Raw genomic sequence first — 25862 nt, forward strand, 5'->3', positions numbered from 1 at the left:
AGGTATCATGTTTTTGCACTCTCTTGCTTACCCAGATTGGCCCTTAAACAGCACACAGCTTCATCTGGCCGCAGCTGAGATCGCGGAATATATGCACGGTGGGAACCAAGCCCTGTGCCCCTAAAATCAGCTGCAGCTCAGCACATATCTTCAGAGGGCCTTCGGGGCCTGGACAAGACAGGGCTGGCAGGTCGCTGTGCAGGAGGAGCCTGGCTCCGTCTGGGGAAGCTTCTAGAAGGTAATGGAGAGAGACAGAGAACAAGGTCTGGGGGAGGGAGTCTTGCCCCGTTATTTCATACCAAGCACTTTCTTTTGTTCACCATGGCATCCTCTGCCAGTGAGGCAGGAATCAGTGACGTGGTGGCTTCCCTAGCAGGGAGGCTGCTGCCAGCAGGAGCAGAGGAGCAGTGAGTTGGAGCCTCAAGGCTGGAAAACACTTCCAAACCCCAACTCCCTCCTGTTTCACAGAGGGGTGTGAGCCAAAGCCCAGCCTCCCTTGTGTGGGGCAAGTAGGGAATGTGGGCGCAGTGCTGTCCATCAAAACACGAGTGTTTGGGCCACCAGGCTGAAGGAAGGCACAAGAATCCTTCCCTCCTGGAAAATCTTATGAAACCGTTGTCAAAACTGTTCCCATTTCTCTTGCACCTGCTATGTGCCAGGCGATGAGCCCCACACTGAAGAGACTATCTCACGGAACCTTCCAGCAATCCCAGGAGGTGAGTCACGTCGCTGCATCTTCCAGCTGAGGCACCTAATCCTCAGAGTGGTGAGTGACGTGCCCAAAGTCACTTAGCCACTGGAACCAGGATTCAAATCCAGATCCTTCTGCCTCCAAAGTTCCAGAAATATGGTCCCTGCTAAATCTCTTTTTACTCGTTAAAAAAAAAATCAGAAAACCGCAGTAGCTGCTTTTAGAGACCATCACCAAGGAAAGGCCACACTGGGCTTTGGGAAGTCACAGCTCCTTGTGGCACCAGAGATCTCTCCTCTGGGAGGGCCAGAGCGAGGGGCCACCCACCAAATGCCTTGACTTTGGAAAAGATGGGCATTTCGGGGGCTCATGCTTCTGCTTGTTGCTATTCAGGGGACAGTTTGGGAAATAGACTTGTACTTTTATCTTGTCTCTTAGTAATTCTTCCAACACCCTGAGCTTTCAGTGAAACCACAAGGAAATCTAATTTTGTATGTAATTAAGTGCCTGATGGGCAGTGATCCCCGGCAAACAATATTTCAGCTTAATGCTGTCGAGCAAACAGCATTGAGAGGCGGCGATGCCAGAACAATCATCTGTGTGTTGGCACCCCTCCCCACCGCGCCATGGCTGTGGTCGTAAATAACCCACTTCACTTTCAGGGTGAATTGAGTGCTCTTAAAGGGTAAGACTGAAAGGACATCAAAGGAAAAATTCTGCTTCCTTCCTCAAGTCTGGGCCATCAGGGCGGCCGGGCAGATGCCCTGTCCTGCTTGGCATGCACCTGCAAAGGCGACACTCCACTCACTGCGCTCGCAAGCATGGTCCTGGCTGCCAAATGGTGGACAGAGCGTGGGGTGGGACCAGCCAGGAGAGGGCCCGGTGGACACATCCACCGCAGTCCAGGCCCGTGGAGGGAAGGATGCTCCCACTGCCTGGCCCTGTGCAGCCAGCAGACACAATGACTAGGAATTCTCAGAGCCTGGTGAATTGCTGGAACCAAGGAACTGGCATCAAATCAGGAAAAGAAGCTGGAAAGTAAATCTAGACGCACTTGAAGGAGGACAGTAATGGGATGGGTGGCCCTGCCCATGTGTTGAGGGCTGTGGGCATGGCTGGAACGTTATCAGCTCAACATCTGGGGAAGCCAGCACGGAGCAGTATGTAGCAAACTTCTGGCTGGTGGTCTAGTGAACTTTAGAACAGGTTTAGTTTTATGGGTTTTTTTTTTCTTTCACTTGTTTGATTATTTTAGATAAAAAGAATGAAAATAAAACTTAAAGAAAATGTGGTTTACAGCCCAATTTGATCAGCCTTCTTAGGCTATTCCTCTTACCCTGGGTTTCCAGAAAACTCCATGCTTAGAAGCTACACAGCCCCAGGTTCAAGTCCCAGCCTGGCCACTTGTCAGCCGAGAGACCTTGGGCAAGTCATTTAATTCTCCAAGCCTCAGCCTCCTCCGCTGCAAAAGGAGAATAAGACAGCTCTCGTCCTGCTGACGTGAGCTTCAGAAGCGCGGCGATGTGCGCTGAGTGACCGCCTGTGCGCAGTAAGCAGTGGTTGCTGCTGCGGGTGTGGCTTTGCTGGGATTATCGTGGCTGCTGCGCATCCCGGGAGTGCCCTGGGGGCCCGGCTGCAGCGGCTCAGCTCTGGACCCAACCCAGCGGCTATTCCACAGCATCTGCCTAAAGGGGCCCGGGAATAGGAGAAAGGCACGGCAGGAAGCCACAGGACCCAGATCCGCCAGGTGTTGCCAAAGAGGGCCGAACACACGGGTCAGCGAGCAGCAGGGAGGCCCTGGGACCGCACGCCGAGCCCCGTACAGGTTCTCATTACGTTTCGCAATACTTCATTCTCTCCTGATCTATAAAGGTCCATTCATTCAACACACACGTGGGGCGCCTGCTCTGGGCCAGGCTGTGGCGTGGGTGCTGGGATACACAGTGGCCAGACCACAGCAGACAGAAAAAGTAAGGTCCTCTCCGAGAAAAAGAAAATATAGAAGAAAGCAAACAGGACAGTAAATGTGTCCATTATCCTGACACCCAGAGGCGTTCCTGGTTCAGGTGTCAGTAAATGTATCTGGAAGCAGGCTGGAGCTACCAAGTCATCTCTGGCTAGTGTCCCTGAGCCTTAAAGGACTGGGAAAATACAGATAACATAATCTTCCAAAGTACCGTACCTGATGGGTGCATCTTAGCCCACTCTGTGTGTACTGAAACTAACTACTGACCCTACAGTAGTGGGTGTAGTAGGCTGAATAAAGACCCCCAGAGATGTCAGATCCTACTTCCTGGAACCTGTGCATTACCTTATACAGCAAAGACTTAGCAGATGTGATTACATTAAGGATCTTGAAATGGGGACATTATCCTGGATTATCTGGGGGGGCCCTAAATGCCGTCACAAGTGGACATATAAGAGGGGGCCAGAGGGAGATTTGACACTGACAGAAGAGGAAGAGGTCATGGGATCACAGAGGCAGAGACTGGAGTGATGCTGCCACAAGCCAAGGAATGCTGGCAGCCACTAGAAGCTGGAAGAGACAAGGAACAGATCCCCCTCCAAGCCTCCCGGGTAGCACGGCCCTGCTGACACCTTGACTTCAGCCCAGTGAAGCTGATTTTAGACTTGAGGCTTCTAGACTGTAAGAGAATAAATTACTGTTGTTTTAAGCCACCATGGTTGTGGTAATTTGTTACAGCAGCCACAGCAAACTCATTCAGTCAGTGAATGTATTTATTAATCCACTCTGCACAGAGCTACAGAATGGGGTCTTGATTAGGCAGGCATCATGGGGGGCGGCCAAATGAATGAATGAATGTAGCAATAATACACTATGATTAAATTAGAGGGAGGGGCTCCATTTTTATTTTAACTCACATGATACAAAATTAGTCACCCACAGCAGTTATATTGCAGATACTCAGCATATTAATTTATTTTTAAACAGGCAAACTTGACTCTTGGCCAAGTCCTCACCACCAGCTCCAGTCCTATCTGAGCTGGCGCCCAGGAAGTCACTGATGGTTCAGGCCCCCCTTGCGTGGGGGGCTAATGGGGGCCCACCTACCTCCAGTGCCTGATAAGTGGGGGTCAGAGCTACCAGATGCGGGTCCTCTGGACTGACACCTTCCCGCATGAACCCACAAACCATGCAGACTAGTGCCTTCCCGCACACACCAGACAGTGCCAGCTCTGACCTGAACTTCCAGCTGGGAGGTCTGAGCACCTTGTCTGTGGACATGACTGTCTTCTGAATTTTCTTTTTTGGAGCAAGGACGAGAGTCCAGACAGGCGTTCTTTGGAGCAAACCCCCAAGAATGGCCTGGCCACACTGTCCCACCTGGCATGACGAAGATAAGAGTGACCTGTGGAAAGAGGCCTCCGCCTTTGAGCTCAATTTAAGTCCTGTTTGGTTTTGTCATTTTCCTTGAAGAAGACTTTTGGTGGCGTCTTGCGGAGACAAGGTTTAAGGCACAGCACACTTCTCCGTGGCCCACCACCCAGTTCCTGAACTTGGCAGGGGAAAACCTCCACCACCGGGACAGAGTTGCACAGTGACAAAAGGCACGGGGTTTTTAGTTGGACCATCGGGATTCAGATCTGGGCCCTGCTGCCCTCTCCCTCGATGTGACCTCGGGAACATTGAACCCTTCTGGATCCAATTTCTTGCATGTGCAAAGTAGGGTTTTAAGAAGTGATACCTGCCCCACAGATGCAGGGCTCAACTGGCCGCACCCAAAGCGCCCGGGCAAGGCTAACGTTTGGAGCTCAATACCGACAGCTGTTAGTACGACTGTGGTTACTCACCCACTGCTGGGTCCCTTGTTATTCATACCTGCCACATGAAGGCCACACAAGTGCAGGCTCTGGGGACCCGCAGGGAGTGGGGAGGGGTCCCTCTGCTTAGGGAAGAGCCTGTTCTCTCTGACTGGGGCCTGCAGGCGGCAAAAGCCATTAGGAGCCGTTTGCCTCACCAGGCAGGCCTGCCCCCTCAACTGTTATCAATGAGCTTGTCAGCCCACAGACTCACCTCCTTTGTTCTTTTCATCTGCTCGCCCCTCCGAGGCCTCTCCCGAGCCCGCAGCTGTCTCGCAGGACCTGCAACAGGCTGTCGTACACCTGTTTGGCTGGAGGCTGAGCCCGGTGGTCCAGGCGTGGTGGGGAGAGAACAGCGAGCTGCCCAGGCCTCCTGGCTCCGGGCGCCTGTCCACGTCAGGATGTCAGATGACAGTTGTTGGAGCTGCAGCTGGTACCGCCGCCCATGCCAGGGGCACGGCGTGCCTGCCGCGTGCGTTAATGCGCTCTGCCCTCCCTGAGGAGCACCTGCTGCGGAGGCTGCAGCTGGAAGGGAACGGGGCCTAGCTGGCTGCGCCCGAGGGCCACGGCAAGGGAGCGGGAGTCCTTGAGCCGTCACCCCGCAGGCTGGTGCCTCCCGTGATCGCAGAGGGTGAAGACGTGTGCCTGCATGTGCTGTGGTGAGTTCTGACCCACGAGAGCTGCCAAGGCCTGAATAAGCCATAACTGCCGAAGAACTCTGGATCAGACCTGGTTTCTGACCGCTCTCAGAGCCAGGCTGACAATTTAAAAGACGTGGGGTGAAGTGCAATGGGTTGAGTCAGTTGGGGCCAAGTGTCCAGGGAAGGGCCCTGCCTTAGTCTGCAAGGGCATCATAACAAAGCACCACAGACTGGGGGGCTAATTTTTCACAGTTCTGGAGGCTGGAAGTCCAAGATAAGGTGCTGGTAAGGTGGCCTTATTCTGCAGCCTCTTCTCTTGACTTGTAGGTGCCCACCATCACTCTATGTCTTCACACGGCGTTTCCTCAGTGTGTGCTTGAGGGAGATAGAAAGATATAAAAAGAGAGATGGAGAGAGACAGAGAGAGAGAGAGCAAGAGCACTGGGGTCTCTTCTTATAAGGGCACCAATCCTCTCATAGCAGGGTACCACCCTCATGACCTCATCTAAACCTAATCACCTCCCAAAGGCCTGCCTCCAAATAACATCACATCTGGGGTTAGGGCTTCAACATACAAATTTTGGGGTACAGACATGTCCCTAGAATGAGTCTTCTTCCCAAAAAGGAAGTGAAATCTTCCCAAGAGGCCCCCAGGTTTGGAAAAGCACACTTAGGGAGTCTCATTTGTTCTGGCATTGTGAAGGAAAGAGCTGGAGAGACGCCACATGGAGGACCATTCTTTACTGCTTCTATTAAATCTCTGTTTAAGCAAACATGGTGCCGTCTTCGGAAACAAATAAAGGACACGGGAGTTCACTGGATGAAAAATTCCAGTAGATGAGGGCTTCTTCTAAGCAGTCCGGGCATGTCACTAAGAGAAAATGCTGGTGCAGAACCCACAGGCCCGGGAAGAAAGGAAATGTGAGGGTCTCCATTTGCCCAGGAAAGGTGCACCCCAGAGGAAAGTCAGGCAGGAAGAGGCAGTGGGGACACTTCCAGTGCACTTTCTGTTGACAGAGCACTGTCTCTCCTGGGTGGCTCCCAGGCTGCACGAGGTGGCTGTTACCTGTGTCCAGGTGGGGACTGAAGCTCGGCAGAGTGAAGGGAGTTGTCCAGTCTCCCAGCGAGGACTAAGTCCTGTGTGTCCAGCACGCTGCCTTATTGCAGCCTCGCTGACTCTCATGATTCCAAATCTGGTGCTCTCCTCATGCTCCGAACGAGGCCGGCTGTCAGTCCGATTGGGCCACCATAACAGATACCACAGACCAGGGGCTTCAACAACATTTATTCCTCACATTTCTGGAGGATGGAAGGCCCAGATCAGGGTGCCTGCCCAGCTGGTGTCTGGTGAGGGCCCCTTCCTGGCTGTAGATGGCTGTCTTCTCACTCTGTGCCCACATGGCAGAGAGCAGAGAGAGGAAGCACGCTCTCCTGTTTCTTCTTATAAGGGCATTAATCCCATCAGGACGGCTCCACCTTTGTGACCATATCACCTGCAAAGGTCTCACCTCCACATACCATCATACTGGGGATTCCATTTCAATACAGCCATGCATACTTATGAATTTGGGGAGGTGACACACTCAGTCCATAACACCAGCTTTTTAAAAAGTATCGTATGTTTATGAAGCCCACACTGTGATAGGTGCTCAGAAGCAAGGGTCCATTTCTATACACTGCCAAGGAAAGCCCGGGCCCTGAGACCAGGGATGATGCTCAGGGTCCTTGTGGGTGGGGCTGGGGGACGGGGTTTTGTCCTGCCCTCCAGGAGGGCCCCCAGTGCCAGAGATGAGTGGGGCATGGCCAGGCACTGAGCCTGTGCCAGCCCTGTAGGGAATTGACTGTGGCCAGTGTGACTACCACGATGGAAAGAAGGTGGAGGGCAAGGAGACCTTCTAGAGTTCCTTCTCCACCCCAGGTTCCAGGGCACCCCACTAAGGGTGGTGGCAACATTTTCAGTCAGGGACTGTCTTACCACAAACCTGGTCCCTGCCCCTCTGTTCTTGCTGCTCCCAACTTCCTCCCCAAACACCACATGACTGGGGAGGCTTCTGCAGAGGCTGCTCAGGCACCACACAGGGCGGGGATGATGCCGGCACCCTCAGGAGGGGGGGTGACCTCCTCCATGGAAGTCCTCCTCAGCTCCACATCCATGCTCATATCCTGGTTCTCATGCTCCTCTGCCAGGCCAGAGCTCTTCAGAAACAGAAAGACCTCTGCCTGGAGCAGGGAAATACTATCAGATGGTCGGCTCTTGGGCTGGGCTCTTAGCTGGGTTAAGGCACATTTTGTGCCCGGCAAGGCAGCCTCATGGGCCACTGTCTAAACTGCTTCCTAAGAATTAGGATGGGCACTTCTGGCATCTTCCAGCTGAGGCAGAACCTGAGGACAGCTTCAGATCCTGCCAGCCTCCATGCACATGGCAAGAAGATCCAGCAACCCAGAGGTGGTGACCACCCAGAGTCTGAAAGGGACTTTGCCTCTTGAAGTCAGGGTCTCTCTCCTGATTTCTGGAGCACCTGGTCTCCTTGGAATAGTGGCCAGCCCCTCAAGACAGATGGCACCAGGCTTCCTAGCCCAGGCCTGGCAGGACCAGCAGCAAAGGGGCGGGCAGGCTTGGCAGAAGGGCAGCTGCTCACCTTCTCCCCTTTCCTGTCTCCTTCTGGACGAACACCATTATGCTAACTGGGGCCATGGGTTGGGGGCAGCCCACACCGCCTCTGCGAAACAGCTGTGAGTGATGTTCAGCCCGAAACCTGGCTGCAGCTCCTCTGCAGTTACCTGCGTACACCGCCGTGCCAGCCACAGACAGCTGTGAGACGCTGAGCCTCCGTGGGTCCATCTGGATAGCAGGTCACAAGCCAGTTGCCTGAGTGTGAGCAAGTGGGTGGAGCTGCTCCAAAGGCAATGGTGTCTGTCCCTGCGACCTTGCCTGCTCAGCCATAGGATCAAGGACAGGAGAGGGGGTTTTGATGTGGAGGAAAGAAATGTGTGGCTGGTCTTCCGGCTTTTGGGTCCTCTGTGTGATTCTGTGGCCTGCACATGCGCACGCACACACATGCACACGTGCACACACTTGACCCTTCACGTGTGTTCCTGGATGATGTCTCGTTCCTCGTCCTGGATGGGGTTGAAGTGCCAAGGACCCTGTACTAGTTTCCTGAAGCTGTCATAACAAAATATCACAAACTGTGTGGCTAGAAACAACAGATACTTATTCTCTGACAGTTCTGGAGGCCAGAAGTTTGAAATCAAGGTGTCAGGAGGGCCGTACTCCTTCTGAAGACTCTAGGGTAGATTCTTCCTGGCCTCTTCCAGCTTCTTGTGGTCGCAGATGTCTCTTGGTGCTCCTTGGCTTGTAGGTGCATCACTCCAACCTCTGTCTCTGTCCTCAAATTGTATCTTCCTCTCTGCGTGTGTCCCTGTGTCCAAATTTCCCTCTTCTTATAAGGACACTGGTCACTGGATTTAGGACCCACCCAACTCCAGTATAATTTCATCTTGGCTTGATTACATCTACAAAGACCCTATTTCCAAATAAGGTCACATACGTAGGCTCCAGGTGGACACGAGTTTTGGGGGACACTAGTCAATGCAGTGCAGACTGATGGCACTATGTCTCCTAGGGCTTCTCGACTTCATCTTGGTGACTCATGGAGTGGCCTGGGAATGTAGAGTGATGTTTACCCTCATGGTGGCCCTGTCACTCTGGTTGTGCTCTCTCCAGCTTTCCCAGCTGGGACCTAGAAAAATCAAGGCCAGGCTTCTGGTGGGAGGCAGACTACAGGAAGGCTGGGAGATGCCGAAGAGCAGGGAATGGTAGAGAGGAGAGAGAGAGACTCCTGTTCCAGTTTTCGAAGACTTTGGGGAAGATGGAGCCATTACTTCCACTCAACCCAACGCACTGAACATGGTCCTAAAAGCACAGAAGCCCCCATGACTGTTGTTCCACCTGACATGGTTGCTGCTCAGGTGACTTAACCTGAGCCTGTAAAGAGGCCCTTTCTCCTCTTTGGTATTTTTACCAGTGGAGGTGCCCAGGCTTCTGTCAGTGAAGTCACTCTTGGCTTTAGGAGGATGGTTGCAAAACCAAAGCTAGAAGCCCTTTGTCCTGAGAATGGCCATTCACCCATCTTGCTGAGTGAAACCTCACTCAGCATGTTCATCCTCCCATAACTGCTTCTGGAAGGAATGGCTCCAGGCCCAACCAGGCAGGTGCCCAGAGTGGTGCCCAGGGCCAGCCAGGCACAAGTTCAAGCCAAAAGCCTGATGGCTCCATAGGCCAACATCTCTCAGCGATTAGCTGGGTCTTTGAGAAATGAGGTTCCACCAAGACCTTAAATCAAAGACATGGGGGCCTCAAGAGTGGTCCCAAAGGAGTGGGCCTTCATTGACAGAGTGGGCTGACACCTGTGAGGTGGAAATGGAAAGGTGCATGCTATCTGGAGAAGAGCCCCTGGCCAAGAAGCCCTGGTTAATCAAGCATCTGCTCTCTGCCTCAATGTCCCCATCAACACATGGGGACCTTACCTGTTCAACCTCCCCCAGGTTCTCTGGGAGGGTCAGGAAGAGACAGTGACTGTAGAAGAGCTTGGAAACGACAGAAAAGCCAGTGGGCTGCAGGGTGTTATATACACACACCCAAGAGGGGCTGCTGTGTGACAAAGCAGCTCCCTGGGGAAAAACACTGACGCTATGTAGTGGACACAGCTGATGTAACTCCCATTGGATATGAGGCCAACAAGTGTGTGAGTGCAGCCTTTTAGCTGGCGAAATTCACATAAGTGCAGGTTGGGATTGCATGCCCATTCCCTCCTGGCTTCGCTGGGATTGAGGCTGTGCAAGGGCCAGGATGCCCGCTTCCCACCTGCCCGGCCATGTCCTCTGTGGACACAGAGGCAGAATGCTGGAGAAAGACCCATCAAGGGCACGGGAGAGAGTGACTTAGAAAGCCCTGACATTTACACAATTTCGGCCTATTACGTTTATTGAAGGACTTTTCCTGTAAACGGTGCAAGGCCCTTAGTGGCTGGATCTGTTAATGCCTCATGCTTTTTGTGTTTAAATGTGCCACTTGCAATGACTGTCAATGTTGACCTAAGTGAGAAACATCCAAACACGTTTATAGAGGAGACCATGGGACCTCGTTCCCCGAGACTCTGGTTCTGTGGAGCAAAGGGAAGAAAGATGACACCAGGACTGGCTGTTCTGTGCGCTGCGGCCTCCTAACAGGCCTGGTCATGCGTGTCGCTGTTGTGTCCGCGAGAGCTCGGGGTTCTTCATGTTTCCCTCTTGGAAAATATCGAAGGCAAGGCCGTCCGACAGATCATTAAGTGGAGGCTGTCGACATCATCACAAGCAATTATTGGCTTTAATTTCAACATTTACTCATCGGTTGAAGAAATGTTTACTAGTGCTTCCTATGTGGCGATACTACATTACACGCTGGGTGGAGAGGGCCCCTGCTTTAATGGAGCTTCACACCTGTTAAGGATGTCCACGAGCAAATACCTACACACTTCCTAAGTAGTGTAAAGAGGGACACTCGAGGGGTCATAAGAGTGCAAAGAGTCCGGTCAGGGGAGCTGGGGGTGAAGGAAGGCCCCCAAGGAAGGAATCTTTAAGGGAGTCCTTTAGGGAGAGTGGGAGTCGGCCATATAAGTAGTGAGGGTGAAGGACCGGTCAGGTTCTGAGGTGAAAGTGGTGGGGCAATTTTGGAGAACAAAAATAAGATCAGGGATATGATTAATTATTCCATATACTGAAGACATCACACTCTGTACAACATGGGCTAAAACGGTAGAGGGGGAAAATCAATGTCACAACAGTCGATGGACAAGTGGTACAGGCATTGAGGAATTCAAACACGGAAATGAGGTATTTGGGTGAGTTGAAAAATCAACTACTCTCCAACAAAGTAGGTCTTTAAGTTGTCCCAAGATAGGGCATATGCATGAGATGCTGAAAGAAGTCACTTAGTTTCCACCTCTTTTGTGGCTTGGTATGTCTATCAAATCGGCTGATAAGTTGGAGGAGCAGAGATGTCTCTTCAGGAACCCATGGACTCCATCTGTCTGTAGTGCAGTTCACTGAACCCACTAGAATAACAAACACACATCAGGAAGTTTTTATCAGCTGCCATTTTGTTTCAAGATGGCTTACCAAGCCACCAATTGAAATGGATGGCATTGGGTATGTAACAACTCTTACAGCTGTCTGAATCAAGTGACAGAGAAACAAATACGAACTGTTAGGTAGTGGGGTTGAAATAGAAACCAACGTGGCTGAATAGCTGATAAAGCAATGAAGGAATAAACGAATCAGTAGTCATTGGGCTCTGCTCCTGTCAAGCTCTGCTAGTTACCGTGGGAGAGTCCCGAGGGACACCAGGCAAGGACTTAAACTTATGCTTGAAGGATGGAGGTATCTGGGCAGCCCTTTCAGCAAGGATGACAGCATAAGCAAAGGCCTAGGGGTGGCAGAGTCAGGAGGTACAAGGTTGACTAAGCAGAGAAAGAGCTCTAGGGCTGGAACAGAGGATGACACAGGTGCAAAGGGAATGGAGGGTCATATTCCAGGAGTTGGGAAAGTAACAAGAGCAGCCGTAAGACTGGAATTAGTGCAGCGAGAGACACTGTGGACTCCTGGGAACATGTCTGCTTTGGGCTGAATTTGTGTCCCCTCAAAATTCGTATGTTGAAATCCTAACCCCCAAGGTGATGGTGTTAGGCGGTGGGACCTTTGAGAGATGCTACACTCCCATGAATGGGATTAATGCCTTTATGAGAGAGACCCCAGAGAGCTCCCTAACCCCTTCCACCATGTGAAGACAAAGGGAGAAGTCTGCAACCTGGAAGAGGGATCTCACCTGACCATGCTGGCATCCTGATCTCAGCCTTCCAGCCTCCAGAACTGCAAGAAATACATTTATGGTGTTTATAAGCCTCCCGGTCTGTGGTATTTTGTTATCGCAGCCCAAATGGACTTAGACAATGTCTTAAGAGGGCTATTCTGGCCATGATTGTCTCGGTGGATTTAGGTGGGCAGAAAGATGAGGGAGGACCGGGGGAGCTATTGGAGTTGGGAAACCACCAAGAAAGGCAGTATAGCACCCAAGAGGGGCAGCCTAGCACAGTGGCAAAGTCTCAGGTTTGGGAGTTCATATCAACCAGGGTTGAATCCCTGCCTTGCTCTTTTAGCTGTCAGATCTTGAACAAATCTGTCAACATCCTTGAGCTTCAAGTTTCCTCATCTGTAAAATAGGTACATATCTTACGAAGATATGTTATGTTAGTTATGTTATGTCAGTATGTTAATGCTGGTGAAAACCCTTGCCTGGTAGGTCACTTGGCATGCCCGAGCTGCAGTTCTCAATGACCCAGACCTGCAGGGATGGGTCCCCAGAATCCTTCTCTGAAGGATCTCTGCAATGGAACCCTTTGATCAGAGGTCAGGGCCTGGGAGGTGTGTTGCAGAGGAGTGTCCCTGCCACTGCCCACTTGGAGACACAGAAGAAGATATCCATGGGGCATGAGGGGGGTTATAGAATGTTACTGCATTGGAAATGTCCTCTGTTCCGATATGTAATTAAAAATACAGGCAATATCCAACCTCAGACACAAAGTGACTGATATGTTGAAATTATGATGTTTTGGACTTTTTTACTGCCAAATTCTGGATCAGTGCATCAAAGTTAAACAGACCTGGTTTTGCTGGCACCTTAAACATGGACTTGGTCTCTAGGAGGCAGCACTGGGGTATGGCTCGCTCCACTGTCTTTCATGCTGGACGGTACTTTCCTGACCATGCTAATCCTATGTCATTCTCCTCAATCACTCTGGTAATTGTGCCTCTGCTCTGCTCACCCAGAATGTCATCTCATCACTCTTGGGCAAGGATTGCAACTGGGCCACCTTTCCACCTGTCCATGCAGGTATCAACCATGCACCGGGGCTTGTCAAGTTCTTCCTTCTAACAACAGTGGAGCAGACCTAAAGATAAGTCAGACTTGGTCTGAGCCTGCCCAGAGTTTGCTGTCTCTGGGACTGGACTTGAGAGAGTTCTCATATGTGCTGGGGTGGAGCCAGCCATTGAGCAGGAAGGGATGGGGGTAAACCCCACGAAAGGGTTAGAGTGTGAGCAGTTTCCAGCCAGACCTGAATATTCCTGACTACAGTCTGGACAGGAGTTTCCTAGGGGCCCCCAGGCCAGTGTCTGCACAGCCTACAGTCTAAGGAACCACCTCCCCACCCCTGCAGTCTTAGAACATTAGTACCGGGTAACCAGGCCCCTGTTCTGTCTGGTTAGAGGCTCGTAAGTCCTGCTGGGAAACCTATCAGAACACATCAGGCCAAAGAGAAGCTGCCTTTCCCTCGATGGCTGTGGACAATGACATCCTTGGAACAAGGAGGAAGGCCCCAGCTTCACACAAAGCATGGAACCCAAGGTCTCCATGGGGTCAGCCTTCTGGGAGAGCAGCGTTTGCCTCTTCTATGAACCTGGGGCACCCGGGGCTCACCTGGGTGCCAGCCCGTGCTTCCAGCTGCACAAAGAACCAACCTCCCATGGACCAGTCTGTGTGTGAAGAGGCCACAGGCTGGGGGAGAGGCAAGAGTTTCACAAGGAGAGGCTGATGTCGAACCCCTCCCCCTGTGTCTCGGCTGTGGGCCTTTGCATGAGTCTCTTGGGATCCCTGAGCCTCTGCCTTTCCTCGTCTCTGAAATGGAAATGATGACTGGGTCCTGCCTCTGTCGTGCTAAAGCTCATGGATTAAGTAGCCCTGAGTAGGCAGCTGCTCATCCAGGTTAGCAATCTCCTTTTTCTTGAAGCCATAATGTGAGCTCTGAGGCAAGTTGAAGTCAGGATTGGAGGTGAAAGTTCCAGGAATGAGGACTCATGACTTCACTGAGGGCTTCATCACTACTTCAGGTTTTCTGTCACAGAAGGCAGGTCCTGGGGAGTTTCAGGAAGATGGAAGCTTCTGCCTCAATGTGGGTTTGGGCCCGATAAGTCCAAGTCTCTGATTCTTTACCTCTGACGTGAGCATGGAGGAAAGCCTGACCTGTGGCTGGAAGGTCTTGAAGAGTTTCTCCTGTGCTTCCATTATCATTGCTATTGCCTCTTGGCCATGGTGGCTCCCTCTGCCTCTTGTATATTGAAGGTAAACGCTTGCCTCCTTCTGTGTTGACAAACAGAGCTCTCCCTACTTCTCTTACTTAATTAGGGCACTAAAAAACTGCCGAGTATGAAGTAAGTGAACGTTCCCTGCAATCTGTACGTTTATCATGATTGCCTTCCTAAATCGACAGTGACTGGCACAGCCTAAAGAAACTCCCCAATTTACAACTGGAAGGTTAAATTCGGATAAACGAACCATTAATGACTCGTCACGTGAAAGAATCGTTATAGAATTGTCAGTACCGCGCAGAACTGGTGCTCCAAGAGGTGAGGCCCTGCCCAGCTCCGTCTGGATGCCCAAATGCGAGTTGCTTCTTGGAGTCACTACTGGTCCACCTGTCTGTTCCCTGTGTCCTGCTGGAGTGAGCTGAGCCTCCTATGTCCTTCACTGCAATTTGTTATTCCATTGCACTTACACTACCTGATATATTATATCCTTGTTTATTTGCTTATTTATCTGTCTCCCCTCTCTTAGTCTGCTCAGGCTGCGAGAGCAAAATACCCCACACTGGGAGGGTTGAACAACAGAAATTTATTTTCTCACAGTCCTGGAGGCTGGAAAGTCCAAGATCAAGGTTCTGGCAAGATTTGGTTTCTGGTGCAACACTCTTCCTGGCTTGCAGACGGCCTTCTTCTGGCTGTGTCCCTACAGGGCAGAGAGAGAGAGAGAGAGAGAGAGAGAGAGAGAGAGAGAGAGAGAGATCTGGTGTTGCTTCCTTTTCAATAAGGACACTAGTTCTAAAGGATCAGGGGTCCACCCTTACAACCTCTTTTGAATTTAATCACCTCCTTAAAGGCCCTATCTCCAATGGTCACATGCGGGGTTAGGGCTTCAACATATGAATTTGGGGGGATGAAATTCAGTCCATAGTATCCTCCATTAAAACACAAGTTCTTTGGGGATAGGCCTTTTCTATTTATCCGCTATTGTATCCCCATCACTTGGAACATGATCAGGTATATTATATAATAGGAACCCCATAAATATATGTTGAATGAATGAGTGAATAAAAAGTAAATTTGGGCTGGAGGACAACCTATATTGTACCAAGAGCAAGGCCAGGCAGTGACGTTAAAGCCGAGATGTAAGGGCATCTCGTCCTACAGCCGGCACCCCAGGGTTTTGGTGGACCTGATGCCAGGGCTGTCCTGCCACCTGCCAGCCAGGCACTAGCTGTCTGTCATCCATGAGGAGCAGCAGGGCATGCACTGAGATATCCACCTAGTCCTTCCCAGTCAACTTTGTGTTAGTGCCCTCTACCTCCAGACGCATAGAGCTTTACCACTTGTGTTCTCTTTTCATGTACTTGATCCTATTTAATCTTTACAACAACCCTCAGGTCAGCGTCTTTATCAGCCCTGTGTAACAGACAGGGAGGCAGGAGCAGCCTGAGGATGAATGCCATGTTGTAGGTAATCCAGGGGAGGGGCAGAGCCGCCGTTCAAACTCAATCATTCAGATATGGCCCTTGGGACTGGCGGGTATTGCAGAGGATGCCCGGGCTGGGAGACGGGCAGCTGGGTTGTGTGTGGATTTCTCCCACCAGCCAGCTCCCTCTGTCTGTCCGAAGCCCCTTGGGCTCATCTCACCTGGGGAGAGAATCAGCTCAAGGCCCTGGCAGCTCAAGCCAGTGTGGGTCAGCTATGCCTGAAAGTCCACCATCACCTTTGCCTGCTCTGGGCTCCATCCAGGGAGGGAAGGGTGTCCTCTTCCTGGCAGTGGTCCAGTCAACACATCCCTGGGGACCTGGCTGGGTACTATGTGTCTGGGGTCAGGGCCTCCAGAGGCAAAATTAAGAAGAGTTGAAACAGTAATGAGGATGAATTCGGCAGCCGCAGCAGGCTACCATGGGGGTATTTTGGAGTCAGGAATGTCCCTAGAGCCCCTCACATGCACCACAAAGGGAACTGCTGGTGCTTTCTGCCAAAGGGAGCGCTCAGTGAACTCCTGAGGCCCATCCCCAGGGCCCTGCAGGACCCCCAGCATCTATCTGTACTGTCATTCTGGGCCTGGCTGTGGGCTGGGGCCGGACCCATCTCAGGACTGTGCATCTGCCTCCATCCTGCTTGGTTCAATGGGAAATTTCCTCCTTTGTATGTGTACCAGGAGTTCTTGCTTCATTATTTAGAAAGTCTTTAAGCTGATGCTCAACCTAGTTAGCCACATTAACATATTTAAATCACAATTAATTGGAAAATTACAGTAAAGTGTGAAGTGGGAATCATTGCTTTCAAATGAGCATCTATGCTTGTTGATGGAATCAAGTCATTCGTTTCTTTCCAGGAAGTCTTCAGACCCCCCGCGGGGCACGTGTGGACCTGGCACGTGTGAGCTGCGTCTCAGAAGTGCTGCTCTGCACCCACACACCTCACATTGCCGGAAGGCACGAGTCGCTGACTCGAAGGCCCCAGGGTCACTCCACAGCGAGGGTAGGTGGGTGAAGGAGCCCCTGGGGAGGCAGGAATTAGAGCTCTGGCTGGACAGGCACTGGATCCCATGGAAGATTTCTCAGGGGTCAGTTGAATGGCAGTGGATGCCCCTGCTTTATCCCTGGAGGGTCTGAACCCTGGGCAGCCATGTTCTCCAAGATCCTCATCACCAAGAAGTGGTGACATGATACAAGACACTGGACCCAGCACTCCTCAGGGCAGGGGCCCAGCTTTCCTGTTTCCAGGCCAGAGCAGATACATACCAGCAATAACAACAATAATGCAAACGTTCCTTGAGGGCATCTCATACCCTGTACTGGATGGAGAGCTTGGGGCTTTATGTCATCGACTCCTCCCAATGACCTTCATCACAGAGTCACCGGAACTGAGGCTAGGAGACGTCACCCTGCTAGTAAAATCAGAGGGCAGGGATTTGAACCGAAGAGGGCTGGCTCTAAATCTGGGCAATTGACCCCTTGTTCTACTGTCTCTCACAAAGGTGGCCCACTCAATCCTGACCAGTGAGGACAGCCAGCAGATGAGGTCGTCCACCTCGAGCCTCACCATCCACTCCGGTGACATATGAGGAAGGAGGACATTGCAAGAACATACAGATGAGCCCCAAGGGTGCAATTCCAGCCACAGCCTGGACTCCGGACATGAGGGCAGCTGGACTCCAGCTGACGATGGGCATCCCAGTCCCACTGCCCATGGGACACACTGAGGGCAACACACCTCCTGCAGCCAGAGAGCGTAAAGCCTCCTTGAGCATGGGAAGGGCAGATAAGATGCAAAGGCCCTTGCCCTCACACGTGGGCCTGAGCCCACAGCCAGCACTCGAACACCGCTGGCCGGGCAAACCTGAGCCAGTGGGCCCGAGTGGCTAAGAGATGGCAACCTTTGGCCTTGGTTCTCCAGACGTTTTGTGAACTGGGCCCACACACAGCAGGAGCTTAATAAACATTGTGAGATGCCTGGAGGTTCTAATGAGAGCAAAGGAGGAAGAAAGTGTGTCTTGCTGCTGTGGGGCGTGGCCGCCAGGGTCAGGGTGCAAAGCTTAGATGGTATCTTGACCTGAAGCAGCACCCATCTTCTCACTGGGACCTCATGATCTGAGCCCCCTGCTTCCCGTCTGCAACAAAAGGCATGTGCACATGCCGGGGTTGTGGGGGAGGCACGCTGACCTTCCCTGTAACTGATGACGCTGAGTGACCACGGCCCCTGCGTATAATGGTGAAGCGGATACTAAGGTAAGCAGTAATCAGAGTAAGAAACCTGGGGGAATTTCTCTATATGGGAGCGTGGGGATTCATTTCCCCTCCTGCAAACAGGATTGATAAGTGGCAGGCATTTGTTTTTCTAGATTCTCCAAGTTGCCTTGCGAGTTTGCTTCCGTCTGAGGCAGCCATGCCTCATTGCATAGCCAAAGGTCCGCTGGCATTTCGCGATATTTAACGCCTGCACAATTAACCAATCCTGTTACGTAATGTGTTCCTTAATGCTCCATTTATCTTGTAATTGAACATTTGTGCTTTCTGTTAGAGGACATTGATTTTCACTTTTAAAAATTCCATTTGGAAGTGCAAGCAACATTTTAGACTTAAGGCAGGGTGCAGAGGGGCAAGAGGCAGTGCTGCAAGGGTCAGAGCTGCCCCAGGGCAACCTCAGCTGCGTTCCGCTACTGTCCTCCAGCTGCCTGGAGCTGTGAGTGCATGAATTCAACTAATTCTCATGCAACCCCAGTGCTTTCCCCTCTTTGGAGGTAAGGGGGGTGCAGCATAGAGAGAGCAGGCGGCCTGAGGATGCACACGTTGCTGCCATGAGTGGGAAAGTGGATTGGGATTCAAACCAGGCAGCGGGAGTCCAGAGACCAGCTCATGACCACTGCAGGACGCTGAGTCACACGCCAGGTTCGTGTCCAGAGGCCTCCTGTCCCTGGCTGTGCACAGCCACTCGCCCCCACATCCAGGCAGGGCAGGATTCTGGCTGGAGGGATGTCTGCTCCTCTTAGCAAGCTGCTCTCTCCAAACTGTCGGCTCCGGGCTTCCTGTGAGTAGGACTGCCTACAGACCTCACCAGCTCGCTCTCTGATGCCACGTGAAAGGCAGAAATCAATAGTGAACTCGGGGCTCTCTGTGCCCACAAGGCCTGGAAGCCGCCTTCTCAGCCGACTGTCTTCCAGTCAGAGCCACCTGTGGGGAAAGGTGAAAGATACATGAACTAATGAAATCTCCTGCAGTGTGAACCTGCCCGTGTGTGCACCTGTGTGTGTGAGTGTGTGCGTCCTCTCTTGAGTGTCTGCACAGGTTAGTTTCTGCATTCGTGCATGCGCCTGCTCGTACAAGAGCAGACAGACATTTGTGTGTTGCTGTGCGTATGCTTTTCTGTCTCTGGGTTAATGTGTGCACATCTGTAGATCTGAATGTGTGTACACATTGTGGGATGTGAGAGTACGAGAGAGAGACAAGGATCTATGATAGCATGTGTGTGTAGGAGTGCATGTGTGTACAGTGTTGATCTATGTATTGGTGAATGTAGTGGGCATATGTGCCTGAGCACTTGTGTAGAGATCCTGTGTTGCTGTGTGTGGTGTGTATATCACCACACAAGGGTGTGTGTGTACACGCACCCCCAAGCTCAGGGAAATGTGATTTACGGTGTGAACAGCAGGCTGAGGTGTGGGCTCCTGCTAATTCCACATCTGTATTGCCCATACATCTGTGGATGGGGCTGCCTGCCCACATGACCTTCTGGAGCAGACCCTACCTGTAGCCCTTGCTGCTCCAAGCAGCCATGACCATGCCATGGGGCCCTGCCACACTGCCCATCACTGACTGGCTTGGGATAGACACCTGACCCAAAGATACCCAGGTTTTCTGCTGATCAATGACCTCTGGTTCAACAAGACCAGTTGAGATAATGGGATTATTTCCTTGGAAATCAAAACTTAGATATTTTTCCTGTGAGTAGCACTTTCTGTCCTGCAGTCATTGGCCCCTTCGTTCATTATCTGTGCATCAGGTTAGTGGTGGAGATAAAAACAAAGAGCTGTAACTCTGCTGTGGAGTGTGAAGAATCACTAGAAATCCAGAAGCCCCAGTGGGCATCAGCCCCTGGAAGTCTCTGGCCTATTCTTGGATTTCCACGAAATTCCCTGACTGCTCTTTCCAGTCCACCTGCTATGTTTAAGTTGGTTTGGATGAGCTAGATCTGTCCCCTGGTGCCACAGGACGTGGGCTCAGTGCTCCCTGGCCTCCCTGGCCAGTGGGATAAGGGGAGCTCCAGGCCTCCAAGTAAGTGACAATTGCTCACCGTTTCACTATTCTGACTTTTCCCATCTAGTCCTGAAAGTGTATTGGTCTTCAGGAAGTCTCTGTTAGGTACATACGTGATGATGGGTGAGGCTGAGGGCAGAGGAACAATGTGGGTACGTGTGGACTCCCCAAAATACAGCACACAGTCAACAGCCTGGAGATTTACGTCCAGATCTGGTCTTACCATTACACCTATGTTTAGTCTCTCTTGTTTACTCGTTTCTCTCATACAACCACTTTCTCCAAATATCCAGTGTAGTACATGGCCTCCATGCAACTACCAAAGAAGGCAAAGGCGCGCGCACATGCACACACACAGAGTAAATGCAATACCCAGACTCAACACTGACAGCCAACAAGATCATCATCTCGGGAGAAATTCCATTACCTATAAATGTTGTAGATGGATTGAGAAAAGCAATTGATGGCCTTCCCATGCTTGCCCATTTTTCAAACAGAGCAGGCCCACCTGCCTAAAGGAATGTAGAACGGCGTTGTGTCCTTCCCTCACGGTACGCTGTGATTCAGAGGAAAGAGGCAGCTGTGCTTCTTTTGTGCCAGTGCTAATTTTGTATTCATTAGGGTACTTGACCGACCTTATCTTCCTAAATCTAGAATTAGGCTGTGGGTTGCATTAGTTTCCCAGGGCTGCCATAACAAATTACCACAAACTGGATGGCTTAAAACAACAGGATTTATTCTCTCACCATTCTGGGGGCCAAAAGTCTGAAAGCAAAGTGTGAGCAGGGCCGTGCTCTCTCTGAAGGCTCTAGGGGAGGATCTTTTCTTGCCTCGTCTGAGCTTCTGGTGACCACTAGCCACCTTCGGTATGCCTTGGCTTGTAGATGCATCACTCCAATCTCTGCCTCCATCTTCACATGGCATCGTCCCTGTGTGTCTCTGTATCCAAATCACCCTCTTCTTATAAGGACACCATTCATATCGGATTTAGGGCCCACCCTACTCTAGTGACATCATCTGGACTTGATTCCATCTGCAAAGACCCTATTTCCAAATAAAGTCACTTCTACAGGTTCCTGATGGATGCATTTTTAGGGGACACTGTTCAACCCAGTGCATGGGCAAAAAGTAAAGTTTAAAAAATGAGATTCTATGGTAAGCTGTCTGAAGGCAGGGCAGGATTCCATGGGAACTCAACAGACCCCTCAGGACTGATAGATTGACATGAAAAGGAAGAGCTGAGAAATGTCCAAAGTAGAAGCCTTCAAAATGTGAGGTGGTGGTGTGGGTCTCAAGGCAGCTGTGCCCAGGTCACCTCCTTATTTGTCCACAGGTTGGGAGTGGCAGCCGTGGCAGAGCATGTTCCAGGCTCTTTGTCCTCTGGCCCCACCAGGCCATTGTTCTCTTAGGTTCTCTTGTTCAGTGGCTGAAATGCTGTAGCATCTAAGATGAGTCGCTGCAAGAAACAGCAGAGTCTTCTCAGTCTAGAAGAACAGTGAGTGAGAAAGTTCAAACTCCAAGTTCCCAACACGTGGGAGGTGACTTTCTCAGGAGAGTCAGGTGAGGAAGTCTTGAAGATGCCTGTAGTAGGCAAAGTGAAAGGCAAAAGGAAGCCTGGTAGTCTGGCAGAAAGTTCCAGAAGTCAGAAAAGTGAGTGGTGACATCACACCCAAGACCTAGTCAAAGAAAGTGCTCTCTCATGCATTCAGCGCTTATTCCTGTCTCTCCTGGAGCATGCTTCTCAATGCAGCGTCTGAGCCCACTGCCTAGCCATATGTTTTCTCGCACTGTTGTAATAAGGATGGTTACCTAGTGTTAGCTGAAGAAATGCCAAATATTTTAAACTCTACTTTCTTTCTCTGTATGGCACTAAATTTTCTTGTTCCTCTCAATTACATCTTACAGGGACAGTAATTCATTCCAGATGTCCAAATCAGAACAGGTGACCATAATTTCAAGGAAATCCAGTGTTATATATTTTCCGTTAACTTATTCAAACCTTACACAATCTTTGGAAATGATGTTTGGTAATGAATAGCATGATATGTCCATATGAAGTTAAAAAAGTAAATTGTGTGAAAGCAGCATCCCCCATACCACGCTTATTTCGAGAACCATGTTTATTAAACATTTTAAGGGCAACCTAGAGTAAGAAACACATTTAACATCATGACCCAGCACTCATGCTTACACAGTTGAAACAAAAATTTGAGAAGACAATGCTTATATGAAATGCATTTTGATTCTTACCTATTCTATTCTATCTTATTGTTGTCCTTTGAAATGCTGGCCATGACCCTTTAAATTGATTTCATAGCCCACTAATAGTTCATATACTTGAAAAATATTTGTTCTAGAGTCATCAAAATGTTCACCATTTTGGAAAGTTTCTCCCTCTTTCAAATATTTCTCATTGCTCATAATTGAGACTACAGGGGTATAAAAGGTAGGAAGTTTCCAGTATGTTTATAAATTTAATTTATCATTGAACACACCTTGAAGTATTATCATTCTCCAGTGGATGTTTCTAAGGCCAATCACAAATGATTAAAGATCAATCTTTGACATGCTTTCTTTTTTTCTCCAGCTTAGCAAAGACTGAGCACCCACAGTAAGCTCGGGTGCATGCAGCCTTGCTGAGCCCTCCAGCCCACCAGCATCAGCTCTGTGTGAACTCTCTGGTAAGGATGAAGCTCTTACTAGCACCATGGCTCATAGAGTGTGCCTTTGCAGGAGGGTCTTTTGTGTGTGACTTGATACTATATTTTGGTAAATATGGGCAATAACCCCTGATGGGCGAGGTGTGCACATGAAATATAGGGTGTAACCCAACATTCTTCCATCCATCCATCTGTCCATCCACAGCAACAGCATGATTTTTTTTATTAAGAAAAATTTCAAAAATACCCACGAATGGAGAAAATTGTATGACCAACTCCCTAATACCCAACAGCAAGATTCAATAGTTATGAGGATTTTGCCTTACTTGATTTTTTTTTTTTTGCCTAAGTATTTAAAAGCAAATTCCAGACATTACCTCATTTTACTTCTACATATCTCATTGTGAAATTCTAAAAAATACAGACATTGTCGCACATAAACACAGTGCCATTATCACACAATGAAGAGAAATATACATTTGGAATCATCTAATACCACACCCCTGGTCAACATCTTCAGTTGTCTCAGGTCTAATGAGAGCTTGTTTGTATAAATCTAGATTCAAACAAGGTCCACACTTTACATTTGGTTGTTAAGTTTCTTTAAATTTGGAGCGCCCTTCCCTTTTGTTTTATTTGGTGACTTTGATTTGTTGAAGAAGCCAGCATGGCTGTCCTTTACAATGAATTTGTCTGTTGTTTCCTCACTGTGTCACTTAACACCTTAGACTATGCCCATATATCCTGTAAACTGGAAGCTAATTCTCAAGACTTGATTAGATTTAGGCTCAATGTTTTTGGCAAAGATTCTTCAAGTTCTGCACATAGTATCACATCATGAGGCGCATATCGTCTGTTGTCCTCTTCTAATGACACTGAGATTGAGCAATGGGTTCATATGGCAGCATGATACCCCATCGCAAAGTTACCCATCAACCTTTCACCCAAAGGTTTCGTGTACTGATGATCATTTCCTGAATCAGCTATTTCCTTGGGGTTTGCAAAATGGCGATTGTTAATTCAATCATCCTTTCCATTTCATCAGCTGGAATTCTTCTATAAAGAAGACTTTACCTCACCAGCTAGGCTTATTTGGCTTCTCAAAGACATAGTTCATGTAGGAACAATATATATACTATGTATATAATTTCAATTGTTTGGAATTTTTCTGCTCAGTGAACAGATATGAGTATTGATATATTTATTATACAGATACTCATGATGTAAACCTGGAATGAGTCATCCCAAGAAGCCTGCCATCTATGTGTCTGGCTGCTTCTTTAGGGCTAAAAGGAAGAGCCAGTGATTAGCTGGCGAACCTAAGGCAGAGTTACCTCCTTTCTCATGAGGCTGGACTGCTAGAGGCCCTGCTAACTTGTCTGGCCTTCTCTAGACAGGTCCAGGAAATTTTGCCATGTCTAAACCCAGTCTTGGTAACTGTCCACGACCCAGGAAATCCCATTGGAGGACTTGGTATCTTTAGTAGGGAGAATTTTCCAGGTAAGTTCTGCCATGTTAGATTTGGAGAGTGGTGGGGAAGAGAGAGGAAGCTGTGGTAGGACATAGATGGTGAAGGAGCAGCCACAGATGTGAAGATTCTCACCACGAGCTCTCAGATGATTCTAGGAAGGAGTCTTTAATCCAGTCAATGGAAGGGGTCTCTCCTTCTTCCATTTTTCATCTGTCCAACTGTAGGAGGGATTCTTTTCATCCTAGTCAATTACTCACACACAAAACCATGATTTAGATGGTGTGTCGTGATTTCCTTATAAAACATAGCATCTGAAAACTGACCATTTAGCTGAGGAAAGCAAGAGGTTGGCTGCAAGAGAGGAAACTCTTGACTATTAGTTGATTCTAAACTCTTGGTATTCATATCACTTGGGATTAGGCTGAGATAAGAAGGGAACAGCTTAGCAGTTCATCGTATAAGTCACCCTCCAACACGACCCTCTGCTCCAAAAAGGAGGTAATATGCTCATCCACAGGGACACCAGTGACTGAGCCCAATCAGATATTTTTCTAACCCAGAGATAAAAGCAAACGATCTGGCTTACCCCAGGAGTGTTCAACTGGTTAACCTGGAATAAAGGGTACAGGTTACAGGTTCAACTCTACTCTCAAGTTACCGCGGGCAGTTACGTGAGAAACGTTCTGAGCCGGCAATCAATAACTCACGTATTTACTAGTCAATCGTTTGACGAATCCAACTGCTGTTTACAACATCACAGGTAGCTTGACTGACTGCAACCTCCTTTCCCCAGACTCTTCTGTGTATGTACATACAGCCTAAGGATGATCAGTGAGTATATCTCCAAATATTTTTCTCCTGGAATCGACAGGCTTCAGACATTCGATCAAGTACATAGGCCAAGGCAGATATCCCAGTACACATAATGATTGTGGAGAAGCCTGTTGTGCCTGGTTATTACAGATCACACGTAACAGTGTGTAAAATCTCCCGCTGTTCAGAGATGCTTGTACTAAGCAGGTTAATTAAACCTTAATTTGAATCTCCCAGCTTATATGGGTCTGGCCTTAAAATTATCCCACCTAATTCTCTGTCTATGTATGCATTAGTGAAGGAGGGAGAGGTAAGGTAAGGCATTTTATATGCCTGAGTCATTAAATTGGCTTAATCTAATTAGTAGGTTGTGAAACAGTTGAAGGGATTTGATCGACATGCCACCTTAGGAAAGACAATATATTTTAAAATATTATTTTTCTTTGCAAAACACCAGCTGTAATGTTTTCGGTATGATAACAATTCATGGTAAAATTAAATTAGCCAGCATTTTAATCCCACACAGACACATTCGTCTCAGGCACCTACAGCTCTGGCTGGGGCTGCAGGACCCCCGACTTCAGGAGACAATGGCCAACTTCAGTCCGGCTTCGGGGCATTAAGCTAACTTTATGACTCAAAACATCTGGATATTTGTAAACTTCCAAATGCTTGGCAAAATACAGCCATGGCCTTCACCCGCTGCCCCATCGTTGCCTGCTACCCACGCCCCACCACACACACACCCCCAAGTGCTCCTGGTGCTGGACCCAGACTTTCGTGTTAACCTCCGTTTTACCTTTACAATTGCGCATATAAATCACTCTCTTGTCGCTGATGAGCCCTCTGGGAAATTCTCTGTCTCAGCTCAGGACACTAAAA

The sequence above is a fragment of the Ceratotherium simum genome, chromosome 6 (genome assembly GCF_057802395.1).
Source record: "Ceratotherium simum simum isolate JZ-2026a chromosome 6, ASM5780239v1, whole genome shotgun sequence".
NCBI lineage: Eukaryota > Metazoa > Chordata > Mammalia > Perissodactyla > Rhinocerotidae > Ceratotherium > Ceratotherium simum.